General features: G+C 42.5%; 1 non-coding gene across 1 annotated transcript; it reads right to left on the bottom strand.

Moving 5' to 3' along the window:
* Positions 1–1,315: 1,315 nt before the first annotated feature.
* LOC111912293 (small nucleolar RNA R71) lies at positions 1,316–1,421 on the bottom strand. The gene has a single exon (XR_002857127.1). It is a non-coding gene; the product is annotated as a small nucleolar RNA R71 (small nucleolar RNA).
* Between the last annotated feature and the right edge of the window lie 13,311 nt (positions 1,422–14,732).

The following is a 14,732-nucleotide window of genomic DNA, read 5'->3' as shown; positions in this document are numbered from 1 at the left end:
TATTTACAAAACCAATCTGGAACTTACACTTTTAACCCCCAACTTCTAAATTAAGACAGTTAACTCCTCAAAACAAACACCTAGCTATATAATTATGGAGTTTAGGGCTACTATTCATTCATTACTTTGTCTATTTATTTATTTAATAAACAGGGTGTTACAAGTATTCTCTTAACTCTTGAAGTTGCTTTGTTTGCATTGCTTGTTTGTTTGCTAGTTAATATTAAATTATTCCGAACTTGAAAAATCAGTAAACCCCCAAATCAAAGTTTGTTTTATAGTTTAATTAGAAGTAGTTAATTTATTAAATTGAATTATGTTTCCTGTGATTGAAACCCGACTTATCTGAGCTACACTATAAACTGACTGTGTACACTACCTATAGGTGCATAGATAGTAAAAGTTTGTTAGGTTATAAATTTAAACCTAGATAGGTACTTTTGCATGCATCAAGGTTTTGGCGCCATCGCCTGGGAATGGTTTATTTGAATTATATTTGAATTGCTTTTGGTTATTCGATCCTTTTTGTGGGGTAAAAACCACAAAAGTTACTTTGGTTGCATTTGTTTAAGTTGTTTTTATTTTTGAGATGCAACCACGTCATGGTTATCTTCAACATGTCGTGGTCTCACTTCATTTAATTAGTAGTTTAATGATTTTTATTCCTTTTACACATTTTTGTTTTGTTTTTGTTTTGTTTCAGTGATATATGACCCGATGATCTAAAACACCTATTGTTCCTCCACTAGAAGATCTAGAATCCGCTTTCAACAAGAAGAAAGACAAGAAAGGCGAATCGAGCAATACATTAAAATCCGACAAATTCAAGCTTTTTGAAAATATGCTAGATAAGAAGGGAATTGGATACGAACTAGAATCATCCACTGAAGAACGTTCAGACGATTTAGAGCTAAAGATCAAAGAAGATGAGATAACATATATCACGAGAATGACGATGGGAAACTATAAGAAACAGATCCGAGAGAATAATGGACCAATCTTAGTTCCACCCGAGATACCATATGAGAGAAGTTTTGAGCTTAAAGGACACATTCTATCCATGCTAAAGGACATACCTTTCGCCGGGAAAGAGTATGAAGATGATTTCAAGAAAATTGATGAGGTCAAAGAGATTTCCAACTATTTTCATGTTCCTAATGTGTCAAGAAAACTTGTGCTACTAAGGATGCTTATGGACACTTTCACCGGTGAAGCAAAAGTTTGGTTGAAATCTCTTTCACCCGGACCCATTACTACTTGGGACACCCTTCGTAAAGCTTTTATTAAACAATTTAGTCCACCTTCCAATATCTTAAACCTCAAAAACAAGATAACTAATTTTCAATAAGAGGTTGGAGAGTCTTTATATGAAGCATGGGAGAGGTATAAATGATTGCTTAGAATTTCCCCCAACATGATTTGAATGTCTAACAAGAAGTGTCTATTTTCTATAATGGGGTGAATGTCACAACTAGACAACATCTTGACTCCTAAGAGCCAATGACAAAGAAGGGAGGAGCCAACTACTATAAGAGTTAATTGAAGAGTTTGCAAAGCACTCATGAGAGTACCATAATCTAAGAGAGGATGTTACTAGAAGAAAAGGCTAATCACAAAGCTGGATCAATCCATTCATGCCATAAGAGTTAGTTGTGATAATTGTAGTGGTCCATATTTGACAAAGCATTGTGACTTTGATGCAAATGGGAATCACAAGGAAAAAGTGTTTTATTCGAGTGGTGACAAGTATGATGAAGATTGAAGGAAGCCTAAGAAGGAATGGTTACCATATGAAGAGTATAAGAAAAAAAAAGATGAGATGTATAGACAAACCGGTCAGGGTTTCTACCAAAAAGAATAACCACAAACTGAAAAGAAGATTGATTTCGAGCTGGTACTTTAAAGATTTATGCAAGAATCTGAAAAGAGACATGATACAACTGATGCTAATGTACAAAATCATCAAGCTTCCATAAAAAACAACTTGGGCAACTTACTACACTTGTCAATGAAAGATTACCACCTCGTAATCAAGACCCAAAAGCATAACCCTGTGTAATGGCGATATACACCGAAGAACAGGTTCATTATGAGCTATTTGTGGCCCATGAAGCAACCACAAGAATCCCAAGTTGTGTTTGGAAGAAGAGGCACTTAGAGCCAAAAGAGAAAAAAATAGGACGTGCTCTGATGATTCACCACGTCGTGGTCCCGAGATAAAGAAAACTTCGATCATCTTAATTCGTTTCAACCACCATTACCATTCCCATCTCGAGCAATAAAACATTCTCTAGATCCCGAACAAAGGAAATTTATGGAACAAGTACTCGTACTCTCAATCAAAGCCCTATTTCTATAGTCAATGGCAAAACTTCCTAAGTTTGCCAAATATGTAACGGCTAATAGAAAGGAATAGGAAAAGGCTTCGACAATAGTTCTTAATGAATTGTGCTCAATTGCAATTATCAAGAGATTACCAATCAAGATAGGAGATCCAGGACATCTCACATTGCCTTGTGAATTTGGCAACTCAACTACTGTTAATGCTCTAGCCGATTCAGGGGCTAGCATTAACCTCATGCCGTACTCTTTCTATCAAAAGCTCGAATTACCAAAGCTCCAAGATGCAAGAATGACCATTCAGATGGCGGATCACTCAACTAAATACCTGTAACGATGTAAATTTTCAAAACAATTTTTCATTTTCAAACATAACAAAGTTCATAAAGTAATCTTAAATCTCAATGTATCAAATATTTGGTCAGAAAACATATCCCAGAATCACGAATTCATAATTCTCTATCAGTATGTACGGATCATGCCGACGCCTTCCCGTAATCCTCGCTGGTACCTGAAACACATATCACATAACACGGTAAGAATAATTGCTTAGTGAGTTCCCCATAATACCACATAAAACACATAAGCCATTCGAGGCTATAACTCGGTATGACCCTCCGATCAATGTGTCTCAGCAGGACCCTCCAGTCCCATAACTCGTTGGACCCTCTGGTCCGGTCTAGCTCGTTGGACCCTCCGGTCCGTTCTGATCGACGACCCTCCGGCCTCATGAGTCGTTGGACCCTCTGGTCCGGTCCACATATCATACATATAACACAATACACATAAATCTCAGACATACACTTACACATAACACATAAGACCCTCCGGTCTGCACATAGATACCACCCTAAGTAACGTATAGTGAGAAGACTCACCTCGGGTAAATCGGATAATCTCGTACTCGTATACTGATCTAGCCTCCGCCTAAGCACGTAAACAATTTCATCTAATTAATAACGACTCTCAAATGCTAGATTAATCCCCCTTTATAAATCCTCAGAAGGGTAAAAGACCATTTTACCCTCCCCCAAGACCCAAAGTCCAATTGTTGACCAAACCCTAAAAGTCAACGAAAGTCAACTCAGTCAACGGTCCAACTTTGACCAGACTTGCCGAGTGCACTCGTGGGACTCGGCGAGTTCATGCACATCCTTTGAACCTTCTAAAGCCTCTATCAATCCCGTCGAGTTAACCTCTCACTCGACAGGTTACCATTGATCACGAATCGCGGGGAAACCCGACTCAACTCATCGAGTCCTCTCATGAACTCGGCCAGTTTCCTCCATGGAAACTATCAAATGACCACTTGAGGTCAGATATGTTTCTCTATCTTATAGATTTGACCTTTAAACACTCAAAAGTCATGTAAAGGTCCAACCTTTATACTCATGCAACACTCATAAGGCTCTTTTTTGGTGAAATAGCTCCTAAAATGGCAACCTAGGTTCAAAACTCCATTGCAAATGCATAAGTTGGATGCTTGGGACTCCCTGGACCTAAAAGGGTCCAGATCTCTAACACAACTCGAATGAGGGGGGTTTGAGGCATCCAAAACCCCAAAAAGGAATGATTCAAGCCCTAACCCCAAATAATGAAATCCATACAATAGAGAGAAAGAGGGGTCCGATTTGGTACCTCAAGATGAAACTTCTTGTTTGGCTAACTTAGAATAGCAACCTCCTTTGATCCTTCTTGTTGGAGCTCCTCTCCTTTCTTGCAAAATCACACCAAAAGCTCAAATGGCCTCCTCTCTCTCACTCTACACACTCAAGCTTGATAGGGTTCTCTCTCTGGGATGGTAGCCGCAAATGAAGGTCATACGTGCCCTTAAATAATGCCCAGGACCGAAGATTTAGGGTTTATGCCAACAGTACAGACTCGTTGAGTCCACTCATTAATCCGAGTCACCGATCGCGGTCAAACTCGACGAGTTTAGGCGCCAATTCGTCGAGTCTCCCTCAATAACTAAAAATAAATATCTCAATTATGATACCTGGAAATCTGGATGTTATAATTCTCCCCCACTAGAATCAGACTTCGTCCTTGAAGTCTCACTCTGCAAACAACTCTGGGTGCTGCTCTCGCATGTCTGCCTCCGGCTCCCAAGTCAACTCGGATCCTCTTCGATGTTGCCACTGAACCTAAACCAGGGGCACCTCCTTGTTCCTCAGAACCTTGATCTTTTGATCCAAGATCGCGATCGGCCTCTCAATGTAATTCAAGCCCGCGTCCACCTGAATATCCTCCAGCGGCACTATCGCCGTTTCAACGGCTATACACTTCCTCAACTGGGATACGTGGAATGTATCATGAACCTGACCCAAGTCCTCGGGTAGCTCTAAACGGTATGCTACCTTGCCCACCCTGGCAATCACCTTGAAAGGACCAATGTACCGGGGCCCCAGCTTGCCCCTTTTCCTGAATCGGGTCACTCCTTTCCAAGGAGACACCCTTAGGAGTACAAAATCTCCGACCTGGAACTCAAGCTCGGACCGCCGCCTATCTGCGTAACTCTTATGGTGGCTCTGGGCTGTCAGTAACCTCATTCTGACCTGATGTATCTGCTCAGTCATCTTAAGCACTATCTCAGTGCTACCCATCACGCGCCGCCCCACCTCTCCCCAACAGATAGGGGTCTTACACCTCCTCCCATACAATAACTCAAAGGGAGGCATACCAATAATCAAATGGTGGCTGTTGTTGTAAGAAAACTCGGCCAAAGGTAGGTATGAATCCCAACTCCCACCGAAATCCATGACAAATGCTCGAAGCATGTCCTCAAGCGTCTGTATCGTCCGCTCACTCTGCCCGTCTGTCTAAGGGTGGTAAGCAATACTGAAATGCAATCTCGTACCCAACTCCTCATGGAATTTCTTCCAGAACCTGGAAGTGAAACGTACATCTTGGTCTGAAACAATCGAGATCAACACTCCATGCCGCGACACCACCTCTCTCACATATATCTCTGCCAGCCTCTCCGCAGAAGAACTCTCACTGATAACAAGGAAGTGAGCGCTCTTTCTCAACCGATCCACAATCACCCAAATTGCATCAACACCCCTCGCGGTCCTTAGCAATTTGGTGATGAAGTCCATTGAAATATGTTCCCACTTCCACTGGGGAACCTCGAGTGGCTGCAATTTTCCATGCGGACACTGGTGCTCGGCCTTAACCCAGCGACAGATCAAGCACCTCTCTACTACCCACGCAACATCCCTCTTCATACAGGGCCACAAGTAGTCACTCTTCAGGTCCAAGTACATCTTAGTGGCTCCGGGATGGATCAAGAATCTCGACCTATGCGCATCCTTTATCAATATGCTACGTGCCCCTGCCCAAAACGGTACCCAAATCCGACCATGAAAGGTCATTAGCCCTCGGCTATCGGTAACAAACTCGGATACCTGCCCAATCAGCCGTTCTCTCTTGCGGTTCTTCAGTCTCACCGTATCTGTCTGGGCCTCTCAGATGGTATCCAATACAGGAGTCATCACCGTCATCCTCATGCATATATCTCGAATCGGGGCACTCTCCATCCTACGACTCAAAGCATCGACTACCACGTTAGCCTTGCCCGGGTGGTACATGATCTCATAATCATAATCCTTTACCACATCCAACCATCTCCTCTGGCGCATGTTCACATTGGGATGATCCATCAGATACTTCAAGCTCTTGTGGTCCGTGTATATGGTACACCGAACCCCATACAAATAAAGGCGCCATATCTTGAGGGCGAACACTACTGCCCCCAACTCCAAATCGTGGGTGGGATACCTCGTCTCATGAGGCTTCAGCTGCCTCGATGTGTATGCTATCACATGCCATCTCTGCATGAGCACCGCCCCCAACCCTGATATAGACGCATCACAGTACACCACAAAATCCTCCATTCCCTCCGGAAGGGCTAACACCGGGGCTTCGCATAGCCTCTGGAAAAGAGTCTCAAACAAGGTCTGCTGCTTGGGACCCCAAACAAAAGCAACGCCCTTCCGAGTCAATCTGGTGAGGGGAACGTCAATCTTGGAGAAATCTCTGATAATCCTCCGATAGTAGCCGGCCAACCCCAGAAAACTCCTGATCTCGGTGGGGGATATCGGCACCTCTCAACTCATAACCGCCTCAATCTTGGCCGTATCGACCAAAAGGCATCACCACGAACTCGTAATGCCCATAACGAGTCCTGAACGACGTTTTCGGGATATCCTCATCATGGACCCTCATCTGATGATAACCCGACCTCAAGTCAATCTTGGAGAACCAAGATGCACCCTGCAACTGGTTGAACAGATCGTCTATCCTTGGTAGTGGACAACGGTTCTTGAGTGTCAACTTATTCAACTCCCGGTAATCAATGCACATCTGGTGTGTACCTTTTTCTTGACAAAAAGGAATGGCGCTCCCCACGGAGAGCTACTCGGTCGAATGAATCCCTTCCCCAACAACTTCTGAAGCTGCAAGGATAACTCCTGCATCTCTGGTGGCGTAAGGCAATAGGGTGCCTTGGCAATAGGCGCTGCTCCTGAAACCAAATCAATATGAAACTACACCTGCCTCTCCGGAGGCACACCCGACAACTCCGTGGGGAAAACATCCGGGAACTCACGCACTATCGAGACCTCATCGACTGAACTCGGCCTCTCGGCGGCAACTCGTGTATCCATCACGTAGGCTACAAACCCTCTACAACCCTACTGTAGACTCTGTCTCGCTCTGGCAGCCGAGGAAAACGCTGACCCAAATCGGGTATCCTCGCCATACACCGTAAGTACTCTCCCACTAGGGTCTAGTATGGTCACTAACTGCCGCTCGTAGTCTATAACGGCTCCAGATCAGCACAACCAGTCCATGCCTACAATGACATAAACATCCCCCTTCACAATCAGTACCAGATCTATCAGGAACTCAACACCGAAAATCTCGAGTACACATCCTCAAATCACATCAACAGCATAAACCGCTCGCTCGTCAGCTATGGAAACTCGTAAAGGGCGACTCAACGCCTCTCGTCAGATAAGGATGTGCTGGCTAAGCGCTAATGACACAAAAGATCTAGTCGCACCCGAGTCAAATAACACCAAAGCAGGTACAAAACTCACAAGAAAAGTACCTAAGCATATCACAATATAAGCACCATATCTCAAAATCAGAATAAATAAATAAAAGAATGCATACCAGCCACGACATCGAGCTTTGCGAGGACCTCCTCCGCTATCAACTGAAAGGCTCTCCCGCGAGCCTTCGGTGCCTTGGCCTTCACTGGCCGGGCCTCGGTAGCTCTAGCTGCAACAAGTGTAGATCCTTATGCTGATCCTTGAAGTAGCTGTGGGCACTCGGCCTTCTGCTGACCAGTCTGGTTGCAGTGAAAGCAAACTGCAAACCCCTTGAGGAATCCCTCGCGAAATGCCCCTCCTCGCCACACTTGTAGCACACCCCTGCTCTTAATACTCCTTCATGGCTCTTGCCGCACTTCCCACAAGTGCGGCCCTTCTGAACTCCAGATCTCTAATCAACGGGCTTTGCCCGCTTGGCTATCGGTTGAGATTGCACCGGTCGCCTGTCCCTCCTCTGAGACTTGGCCTCCTCCCTGGCCTGAGTCTCTAGCTTAATCTCCCTCTTCCAGACATTTGCTTGGAGCTCGGCAAATTTACGGTATGTCGAGTTCGCCACGAACTCCTGAATGTCCCTCCTCAGAATGCTCAGATATCGGCTCATACGTGCCTGCTCGGTAGATACGTGCTCAGGGAAAAACAACGCCCTCTCATGAAACATCCGTGTAATCACAGTCACGGACTCCATCCCCTGCTTGAGGGACAAGAACTCCTAGGCTAAACGTTCCCTCTCCACAGGGGGGCATACTCATCTCGGAACATGGTGGTGAACCTCTCCCAGGTCACCGATGTAATCTCTGCAGGAGTGAAGTCAGCCGTCACAAACTTCCACCAGTCCTTCGGTCCCAAGCGAAACTGGTTCAGCGGGAACCGTACCCTCAGATTCTCTGGACAAGAACATGTGTAGAAGCATCCCTCAATGTCATAGATCCACCTCATCGCTGCTATCGGATCCTGAGTCCCATCAAACTCTGGTGGCTTCGTGTTACTGAACTCCCGGTACAACAACAAGTCACCCTCCTACGGCCTAGCAGCGGCGACAACTACGGTGGCTGCAACAACAACAACATCAGTAAGAGCAGTGTACCGCCCGTCAAAGGTCTCAATCAACGTGGTCTTGATAGACCCAAACATCTCTGGTATCTCAGCTCGAATGGCCGCATCCACCTCCTCAAGAATCATCCTGCGAATCTCCTCATCGTTGACACCGCTGCTCTCTGGAGTGTGGCGCGTACCCACCATGATGTCTCTGAAACATATCATAAAAGAAATCAGAGACTTGATCGAGTATTCTCGCACTCGATCACTCAACCCTACTTGTTCCCTAGTACCCTAAGGATTCTTACTTGGACTGTTCACTGATCCGGTGTTTCCAGTACCACGGGCCCTATACTACCTTCCACTACGCATCAGCATTCACCCCAAGTCCTCCTCCTAGGATCCCAGATTACAAGTACTCTATATCTCGCCACGCACAGGCTACCCTCCAGTAGACCACTCATAGGCTCCTCACTGCTACCTTTTCACTCACGAAGAACTCATAATAGCAATAATCTCCTAGGCTAAGGCATCACAAATCAGGCCACTCTAGTCCTAGATATGAGTACCTAGCCTACTCTAGCATGCATAACATACCACATAATATCACATAACACATAATGTAAGGGTATTTTGGGAAATCATCGTTCGGGCGCTGGCTGATCGTACACACTGCGCCGTTCTGCTATTCTCAAAGTCTTTTACTCTCTTAGAAAAATTGTTTCTTTTAAAAAAACATTTCTCAAATCCTCAGTTTGATTCCAGAAATGCCTGAAGGTGCATCCAAATCCCTCAAACCAAGGATTTGATACCAACTTGTAACGACATAAATTTTCAAAACAATTTTTCATTTTCAAACATAACAAAGTTCATAAAGTAATCTCAAATCTCAATGTATCAAATATTTGTTCAGAAAACACATCCTAGAATCACGAATTCATAATTCTCTATCAGTGTGTACAGATCATGTTGGAGCCTTCCCACGATCCTTGCTGGTACCTGAAACACATATTACATAACACGGTAAGCATAATTGCTTAGTGAGTTATCCATAATACCACATACAACACATAAGCCACTCGAGGCTATAACTCGGTATGATCCTCTGGTCAATGTGTCTCAGTGGGACCCTCCAGTCCCATAACTCGTTGGACCCTCTGGTTCGGTCTAGCTCGTTGGACCCTCCAGTCCGTTCTGATCGAGGACCCTCTAGCCTCATGAGTCGTTGGACCCTATGGTCTGGTCCACATAGCATACATATAACACAATACACATAAATCTCAGACCTACACTTACACGTAACACATAAGACCCTCCGGTCTGCACATAGATACCACCCTAGGTAATGTATAGTAACAAGACTCACCTCGGGTAAATCGGATAATCTCGTACTCGTATACTGATCTAGCCTCTGCCTAAGCACATAAACAACTTCATCTAATTAATAACGACTCTTAAAGGCTAGATTAATCCTCATTTATAAATCCTCAGAAGGGTAAAAGACCATTTTACCCTCCCCAAGACCCAAAGTCCAATTGTTGACCAAACCCTAAAAGTCAACGAAAGTCAACTCAGTCAACAGTCCAAATTTCACCAGACTCGCCGAGTGCACTCATGGGACTCGACGAGTTCTTGAACATCCTCTAAACCTTCTAAAGCCCCACTCAATCTCATCGAGTTAACCTCTCACTTGACAAGTTACCACTGATCACGAATCGCGGGGCTACCCGACTCGACTCTTCGAGTCCTCTCATGAACTCGACGAGTATCCTCCATGGCAATTCTTAAATGACCACCTGAGGTCAAATCTGTTTCTCTATCTTATATATCTGACCTTTAAACACTCAAAAGTCACGTAAAGGTCCAACCTTTATACTCATGAAACATTCATAAGGCTCTTTTTGGTGAAATAGCTCCTAAAATGGCAACCTAGGTTCAAAACTCCATTGGAAATGCATAAAGTTGGATGCTTGGGACTCCCTGGACCTAAAAGGGTCCAAATCTCTAACACAACTTGAATAAAGGTGGTTTGAGGCATCCAAAACGCCAAATAATGAAATCCATACAATAGAGAGAAAAAGGGGCCGATTTGGTACCTCAAGATGAAACTTCTTGCTTGGCTAACTCAGAATAGAAACCTCCTTTGATCCTTCTTATTGGAGATCCTATCCTTTATTGCAAAATCACACCAAAAGCTCAAATGGCCTCCTCTCTCTCACTCTACACACTCAAGCTCAATGGGGTTCTTTGTCTGGGATGGTAGCGGCAAATGAAGGCCATAAGTGTCTTTAAATAGGGCTCGTGCCCGGAGATTTAGGGTTTTTGCCAACAGAACAGACTCGTCGAGTCCACTCATTAATCCGAGTCACCAATCGCGGTCAGACTCGACGAGTTTAAGCGCCAACTCGTCGAGTCTCCCTCGATAACTCAAAATAAATATGTAACGCCTGGGTTTCAGGGCTAAGCATTTTAGACAATGTAATAGTCTAGGTCAACTCTTGTAACTCTTTTTGAAGTAATACAGATGAAATATTTGAGTATTATGTGAATTATGTGTATTTATGTTCTTATTATTTAATTGTAAATGTATAATTAATAAAGAATAAAAACAAGTGTCAAAATTAAAGTGTGAGATAAGCCCGATATCTTTATTTAAAGTTTTAGTGGTCGAAACAAGGATTCCGGGGATATAAAGAACGCCGAAATCCGAGTTATAACGAAGAAGTTATGACCCGTCGAAGTTTTGCGATGGAACCGACACAATACCGGGAAGCATAAATAGTGACTTTACGATAGAGAGAGATTTAGCCTTAGCGATCTAAACGAAAGTCGTAGAATACGTTAAACCGAGAGCATCCATAAAAAGAACGCCCAAATCTGACTTCGTATGAGGAAGTTATGATTTTTCGAAGTTTCGGATTAGTAGTGTATAGCCCGAAATTCGAATATTAGATCGAGCGGTTTTTAGCCGACACGACCTGAACGAGAATCGAAGATCTCGTTAAGAGTAGTGTAACGAGAAAAAGATGGGCGAAAACGGACGTCAGATGAAGAAGTTATGAGAATTTAACGGACCAATCCTGTCCCGGCCTGTTAATAATATAACATTTAAAATAAAGTCAAAAATAGCCAACAGAGTCTAAACAAAAGTTGTAGAGTACGTTCCCACCTTCGCGTGGATATAAAGAACGTCGAAAACGGAGCTCGTACGCGAAAGTTACGAATTTTTAAAGTTGAAGCATGAAATTGCGAAGTCTGTTGCTAAATCGATGACGTGGCAGCACCACAACCGTCCGATGATGGTCTCAGAAGTCGCGTCGGATTGCGACACGTCGCCCCTGGCATTACGCCTAGCGTCCGAGCTCAGAATGCGCCACATACGAAAAACCTTCCTCGGTCTACAAGCCTCCACGTCGCTCCACCGAAGTCGCGCCACCTATAACCTTATCTGAACTACGCCCCGCGTAGTGTTGTTGTACGCCCAACGTACGACCGAAGGCTCGCACCGATAAATAGGCTGCGAGGGCCGCCGAAGAAAAACACACAAAACTCATTCTCTCTAATTTCTTTCTCTCTCTATCCCCTTTTGAGTCCCCTAAAGTCTAGGTGAACCCCTAGCACCCTAAGGAAGCCCCGAGGCTCCCGGAGTCCCGAGAAAAAGAGTCTTTCGGTTTCGAAACGCTGCTCCAAATAAAGCCCGATTTTCTTTAAAACCCGCTGTAAGTGAGCTACGCTTACGCAATTTTTAATATAGCTTTCAAATAATTATAGTCATGTTATTAGGTCCTTAAAATAATTATTTGGGCTATTATTATGAGTTATATTGAGTGTTATTTAACGCTTATATAATAATAATAGCTAGACTATTAATTAGTCACGGTTGACGTTAGACTAAACCCTAGTGGTATTGATACTAGGTTTTATCGAAGGAAAATTGTTTTGAGAGTATCGAAGCGCTGTCCGAGTGCTGAGTCACCACCTTTCAAGTGAGTGCATAGTTACTTTCAGCTTACACATAGATATGAAGTATTTTATATAAATTACGTGCTATGTGTGCATATTATCTGAATACTTGCTATTTATGCTGGATGAACGTTTTATACATGTTTTCAAAGATTTAAATTGTATATGTATTTTATATCTACAAAATGTGTTGGGTAAAACATGGGTAGATGTAATAGTTGCTGTGTGACAAAATAAAATAATGAGAGGCCTTGTTATAGATGTTATTGATGATCAAGTCATCTAGCGGAGTATAGATGACGGCCACGAACTATTCTAGATAGTCCAGTGAAACACTAGCAGGCTCGCAACTTGTAGGTGTTTATTTGAACTGTGTGCTCACCAGGTGTACTCCATCCCCCACATGGTTGTCTTAAGGACATTTATTGCTGAGGATCCCCTTAGCAGTAGTGTTCATCCCGATGATAGTCATTAGACTAGGTCCCTTGTGTTAGATGTTTTAGGGACGTAAAGTGAGGATAACGGGAACGGGTAATCGGGTTTGTTTGGTTTGATAAAGTTAATAAACTTATTTATTGTGGGTTGAAAACCCTATGTGCTCAACTTTGTGGTTCTCGACATGAAGGAAAATGAAGACCCTCCCATTATTTTGGAAAGACCATTTTTGAATACCATAATAGAATTAGTGGATATCCACGACTCAAAGTTCACACTTCGTGTGGATGATGATGCTACTACGTTTGAGATGAGTCCCAATGAGTCACGGAGAGCTTAAAGATGAAGTGTCAAAGATGGGTGCTACAGAATAAGATAGTGATGAGGTAGTTGCAATTGAGAATATGATGGAAGAAGAACTTAAAATTTGGAAGGAGCCCAATTTTGAAAAAGTCAAGCATTTGAAGCCAAGAGCCTCAATTACCATGACATTTGAGGCGATTACATTTACTACACCTAATGTTTAAGTGGAAGAGGAGGTTGATGAAATAGATGATGACTTGTATGAAGAAGTGGAAATAATTAAATAAGACATGGGTGGGGAATTGAAAGAGCCAAATTTGGTCAAAATGGAGGTAGAAAAGGAAGGTCCTAAGGAAGAGCACAAAAAGGTGAATAAGGAAAAGAGGAAAGGTAAAGGGGTGAAGCACAAGTATGAGGGAGATGCCAACAGAAAAAAGAAGACGAAGAATTCAAAGAAAACTTACAAAAGAAGAGTTCAAGCTTACAAGCAAAAATTGAAGGAGTAAAAGGAGAAAATGGAGATCTCACTCCCAATTTCAACAACACAGAGTGGGAAGGAGTCCGGCTCACGACTCTTAAAAAAGAAGCACTTCTTAGGAGGCAACCCGATTTTTAGACTTTGCATTTTATTTTGATTTGTTTTTTGTTTTTTGTATTATTTTGGTTTAGTTTTTATTTTTAGTCTAACCAATTGATCATGTGTTTTCTGTAGTCTTTTAAATTTCATTTGTAGTTTTAGAAAGAAAAGGATGTGAAGCAATTAAGGAGCTAAATGGATGAAGAAGCTGTGCAATTTTGGAGATCAAAATCGAAGACCATGTGCTTAGATAAATGTGGGGTTCCTACATAATGAAGAAAAGTGCATTTTTAAGGATATATAATGAAAAAGAAGTGATGTGTGTAAAACCAACTAGTTTTAATCCTACTAACTTAAACACAAAGTCAAACACACGAAAGGCAGTGTACCTATCGATTAGCAGTTTAGTTCAGGTAAGTAGGGTATCGAACACAGGAAACGGTAAACAATTAAAATAAATGCTAATATTATCTAAATAAAACAATTAATAGAAAAGGGGTTTTCTCTAGTTTTGCAAGACTAGAAACTTAAACAAACTAATTCAACTAAATAACTAAAGCAACAACTACTTCATCAAATTTGGATAAAATGTTTCTATTTAGGTTCAACCAATTCACTCCTATGGTTATTTAAGTTAAGGTGGATTAATTGCTATTGGTTACCAATGATAATAGTTAGGTTCATGTTCATTACTCCTAACCCTTAGACAATTAACTAATTTAAGCGTTGATCAAGTGTTTAAACTAATTAATTCCCTAGATTAATTATTTGGATTAAATAAGATTTGTAATGGTCAATTAAGTTATTAATTCAATTAACCTCTTGTTGGTGGTTTCTCAACAAGCTCACACATTAATCTTCCTATTTTCTTATTAATCTTAGTTTCATAATCATTACTTCCAAGCATACGTTTTAGCATTCACATAGACATATGAGGTTAACAATTAAGTGATGTTCATGCA

This window comes from Lactuca sativa, chromosome 2 (genome assembly GCF_002870075.4).
Source record: "Lactuca sativa cultivar Salinas chromosome 2, Lsat_Salinas_v11, whole genome shotgun sequence".
Taxonomy (NCBI): Eukaryota; Viridiplantae; Streptophyta; class Magnoliopsida; order Asterales; family Asteraceae; genus Lactuca; species Lactuca sativa.
The sequence above is the reverse complement of the archived record's forward strand: the minus strand, read 5'-3'. Positions and strand labels throughout refer to the sequence as shown.